Source organism: Osmerus eperlanus, unplaced genomic scaffold (genome assembly GCF_963692335.1).
Source record: "Osmerus eperlanus unplaced genomic scaffold, fOsmEpe2.1 SCAFFOLD_239, whole genome shotgun sequence".
NCBI classification, from domain to species: Eukaryota; Metazoa; Chordata; class Actinopteri; order Osmeriformes; family Osmeridae; genus Osmerus; species Osmerus eperlanus.
Genome location: NW_026911243.1, coordinates 1 through 5000, shown reverse-complemented (window position 1 = coordinate 5000; position 5000 = coordinate 1).

Sequence of the window (5000 nt, the reverse complement as noted above, 5' to 3'; positions counted from 1 at the left end):
ACTTCTTAAAGTGGGGTTATTTTGGTTTTAACACAGGGGGGGTGCTTAAGAGTGGGTGCACAGGGCCCCACGGTGATCAGGTAGTGCAGGGGGGTCCTCCCCGGAGGTGTGCTTGCCGCCCTGGGAGTGCTGTTCCCCGGGAGGCCAAGAGTGTAGTGTTGTTCCCCGGGGCTCCCAAATTTTGCAGTGTGAGAGTGTGTTTGACTTGTTGAGTATTTTGTGGGTGTGAAATGCACCGTTTGGCGCCCGAAAGTGTGATTTTGCTGGGGATGGTTTTGTTCTTCAAGTGAGGGCAAGGGGCAGCGGTGTGTGCGGTTATTTTCCCCGAAAAAAGTGTCCCCATTTCGGTAGGCGTGTTTGAAATGTTGTTTCGCTCGCAGCGTCGGGGAAATGCGCGTGCGGCCGCGGGTCTCGATGTGCCCGTGTTCCCCTCGGGCATACCTATCCAACGAGCCCTGGGTGAAGGTGCTACGAGGTTCCTAAGTGGGGATGCCTGTACATGAAGCCCTTGTTCCCAGCTTTGAATGCACGTTTCCAGCTTGAGAGAAACGGGGGCTTAAAATTCACAGTTATTCGCCCGAACGTGGGATTTCGCTGGGGACGGTTTCTAAATTCAAGTTGGCACGGGGGGCAGCGGTGTGCGCGGTTATTTTCCCAGGATTGATGATCCCCAGCTCGGTGGGTCCGTTTAAAGTTTTGTTTGGGCTCCCGTTTCGCGGGGAAGCGCGTGCGCGTGGCGAGCCTGACCTCCCCGTGTCCCCCTCGCCCAGACCTTTCCAACGCCACCCGGGTGAAGGTGCTACGAGGTCCCGAAGTGGAGATGCCTGTCAATGAGCACCTTTTCCCAGCTTTGAATGCAGGTTTCCAGCTTCAGACAAAATGTGGCTCCAAACGTGCAGTTTGCGCCCGAACGTGGGATTTCGCTGGGGACGGTTTCTAAATTCAAGTTGGGACGGGGGGCAGCGGTGTGCGCGGTTATCTCCCCGGAAAAAGCCGTCCCCAGCTCGGTGGGTCCGTTTAAAGTTTTGTTTGGGCTCCCGTTTCGCGAGGAAGCGCGTGCGCGTGGCGAGCCTGACCTCCCCGTGTTCCCCTCGCCCAGACCTTTCCAACGCCACCCGGGTGAAGGTGCTACGAGGTCCCGAAGTGGAGATGCCTGTCAATGAGCACCTTTTCCCAGCTTTGAATGCAGGTTTCCAGCTTCAGACAAAATGTGGCTCCAAACGTGCAGTTTTGCGCCCGAACGTGGGATTTCGCTGGGGACGGTTTCTAAATTCAAGTTGGCACGGGGGGCAGCGGTGTGTGTGGTTATTTTCCCAGGATTGATGATCCCCAATTCGGTGGGTCCGTTTAAAGTTTTGTTTGGGCTCCCGTTTCGCGGGGAAGCGCGTGCGCGTGGCGAGCCTGACCTCCCCGTGTCCCCCTCGCCCAGACCTTTCCAACGCCACCCGGGTGAAGGTGCTACGAGGTCCCGAAGTGGAGATGCCTGTCAATGAGCACCTTTTCCCAGCTTTGAATGCAGGTTTCCAGCTTCAGACAAAATGTGGCTCCAAACGTGCAGTTTTGCGCCCGAACGTGGGATTTCGCTGGGGACGGTTTCTAAATTCAAGTTGGGACGGGGGGCAGCGGTGTGCGCGGTTATCTCCCCGGAAAAAGCCGTCCCCAGCTCGGTGGGTCCGTTTAAAGTTTTGTTTGGGCTCCCGTTTCGCGAGGAAGCGCGTGCGCGTGGCGAGCCTGACCTCCCCGTGTTCCCCTCGCCCAGACCTTTCCAACGCCACCCGGGTGAAGGTGCTACGAGGTCCCGAAGTGGAGATGCCTGTCAATGAGCACCTTTTCCCAGCTTTGAATGCAGGTTTCCAGCTTCAGACAAAATGTGGCTCCAAACGTGCAGTTTTGCGCCCGAACGTGGGATTTCGCTGGGGACGGTTTCTAAATTCAAGTTGGCACGGGGGGCAGCGGTGTGTGTGGTTATTTTCCCAGGATTGATGATCCCCAATTCGGTGGGTCCGTTTAAAGTTTTGTTTGGGCTCCCGTTTCGCGGGGAAGCGCGTGCGCGTGGCGAGCCTGACCTCCCCGTGTCCCCCTCGCCCAGACCTTTCCAACGCCACCCGGGTGAAGGTGCTACGAGGTCCCGAAGTGGAGATGCCTGTCAATGAGCACCTTTTCCCAGCTTTGAATGCAGGTTTCCAGCTTCAGACAAAATGTGGCTCCAAACGTGCAGTTTTGCGCCCGAACGTGGGATTTCGCTGGGGACGGTTTCTAAATTCAAGTTGGCACGGGGGGGCAGCGGTGTGTGTGGTTATTTTCCCAGGATTGATGATCCCCAATTCGGTGGGTCCGTTTAAAGTTTTGTTTGGGCTCCCGTTTCGCGAGGAAGCGCGTGCGCGTGGCGAGCCTGACCTCCCCGTGTTCCCCTCGCCCAGACCTTTCCAACGCCACCCGGGTGAAGGTGCTACGAGGTCCCGAAGTGGAGATGCCTGTCAATGAGCACCTTTTCCCAGCTTTGAATGCAGGTTTCCAGCTTCAGACAAAATGTGGCTCCAAACGTGCAGTTTTGCGCCCGAACGTGGATTTCGCTGGGGACGGTTTCTAAATTCAAGTTGGGACGGGGGGGCAGCGGTGTGCGCGGTTATCTCCCCGGAAAAAGCCGTCCCCAGCTCGGTGGGTCCGTTTAAAGTTTTGTTTGGGCTCCCGTTTCGCGAGGAAGCGCGTGCGCGTGGCGAGCCTGACCTCCCCGTGTTCCCCTCGCCCAGACCTTTCCAACGCCACCCGGGTGAAGGTGCTACGAGGTCCCGAAGTGGAGATGCCTGTCAATGAGCACCTTTTCCCAGCTTTGAATGCAGGTTTCCAGCTTCAGACAAAATGTGGCTCCAAACGTGCAGTTTTGCGCCCGAACGTGGGATTTCGCTGGGGACGGTTTCTAAATTCAAGTTGGCACGGGGGGCAGCGGTGTGTGTGGTTATTTTCCCAGGATTGATGATCCCCAATTCGGTGGGTCCGTTTAAAGTTTTGTTTGGGCTCCCGTTTCGCGAGGAAGCGCGTGCGCGTGGCGAGCCTGACCTCCCCGTGTTCCCCTCGCCCAGACCTTTCCAACGCCACCCGGGTGAAGGTGGCTACGAGGTCCCGAAGTGGAGATGCCTGTCAATGAGCACCTTTTCCCAGCTTTGAATGCAGGTTTCCAGCTTCAGACAAAATGTGGCTCCAAACGTGCAGTTTTGCGCCCGAACGTGGGATTTCGCTGGGGGACGGTTTCTAAATTCAAGTTGGCACGGGGGGCAGCGGTGTGTGTGGTTATTTTCCCAGGATTGATGATCCCCAATTCGGTGGGTCCGTTTAAAGTTTTGTTTGGGCTCCCGTTTCGCGGGGAAGCGCGTGCGCGTGGCGAGCCTGACCTCCCCGTGTCCCCCTCGCCCAGACCTTTCCAACGCCACCCGGGTGAAGGTGCTACGAGGTCCCGAAGTGGAGATGCCTGTCAATGAGCACCTTTTCCCAGCTTTGAATGCAGGTTTCCAGCTTCAGACAAAATGTGGCTCCAAACGTGCAGTTTTGCGCCCGAACGTGGGATTTCGCTGGGGACGGTTTCTAAATTCAAGTTGGGACGGGGGCAGCGGTGTGCGCGGTTATCTCCCCGGAAAAAGCCGTCCCCAGCTCGGTGGGTCCGTTTAAAGTTTTGTTTGGGCTCCCGTTTCGCGAGGAAGCGCGTGCGCGTGGCGAGCCTGACCTCCCCGTGTTCCCCTCGCCCAGACCTTTCCAACGCCACCCGGGTGAAGGTGCTACGAGGTCCCGAAGTGGAGATGCCTGTCAATGAGCACCTTTTCCCAGCTTTGAATGCAGGTTTCCAGCTTCAGACAAAATGTGGCTCCAAACGTGCAGTTTTGCGCCCGAACGTGGGATTTCGCTGGGGACGGTTTCTAAATTCAAGTTGGCACGGGGGGCAGCGGTGTGTGTGGTTATTTTCCCAGGATTGATGATCCCCAATTCGGTGGGTCCGTTTAAAGTTTTGTTTGGGCTCCCGTTTCGCGGGGAAGCGCGTGCGCGTGGCGAGCCTGACCTCCCCGTGTCCCCCTCGCCCAGACCTTTCCAACGCCACCCGGGTGAAGGTGCTACGAGGTCCCGAAGTGGAGATGCCTGTCAATGAGCACCTTTTCCCAGCTTTGAATGCAGGTTTCCAGCTTCAGACAAAATGTGGCTCCAAACGTGCAGTTTTGCGCCCGAACGTGGGATTTCGCTGGGGACGGTTTCTAAATTCAAGTTGGCACGGGGGCAGCGGTGTGTGTGGTTATTTTCCCAGGATTGATGATCCCCAATTCGGTGGGTCCGTTTAAAGTTTTGTTTGGGCTCCCGTTTCGCGAGGAAGCGCGTGCGCGTGGCGAGCCTGACCTCCCCGTGTTCCCCTCGCCCAGACCTTTCCAACGCCACCCGGGTGAAGGTGCTACGAGGTCCCGAAGTGGAGATGCCTGTCAATGAGCACCTTTTCCCAGCTTTGAATGCAGGTTTCCAGCTTCAGACAAAATGTGGCTCCAAACGTGCAGTTTTGCGCCCGAACGTGGGATTTCGCTGGGGACGGTTTCTAAATTCAAGTTGGGACGGGGGGCAGCGGTGTGCGCGGTTATCTCCCCGGAAAAAGCCGTCCCCAGCTCGGTGGGTCCGTTTAAAGTTTTGTTTGGGCTCCCGTTTCGCGAGGAAGCGCGTGCGCGTGGCGAGCCTGACCTCCCCGTGTTCCCCTCGCCCAGACCTTTCCAACGCCACCCGGGTGAAGGTGCTACGAGGTCCCGAAGTGGAGATGCCTGTCAATGAGCACCTTTTCCCAGCTTTGAATGCAGGTTTCCAGCTTCAGACAAAATGTGGCTCCAAACGTGCAGTTTTGCGCCCGAACGTGGGATTTCGCTGGGGACGGTTTCTAAATTCAAGTTGGCACGGGGGGCAGCGGTGTGTGTGGTTATTTTCCCAGGATTGATGATCCCCAATTCGGTGGGTCCGTTTAAAGTTTTGTTTGGGCTCCC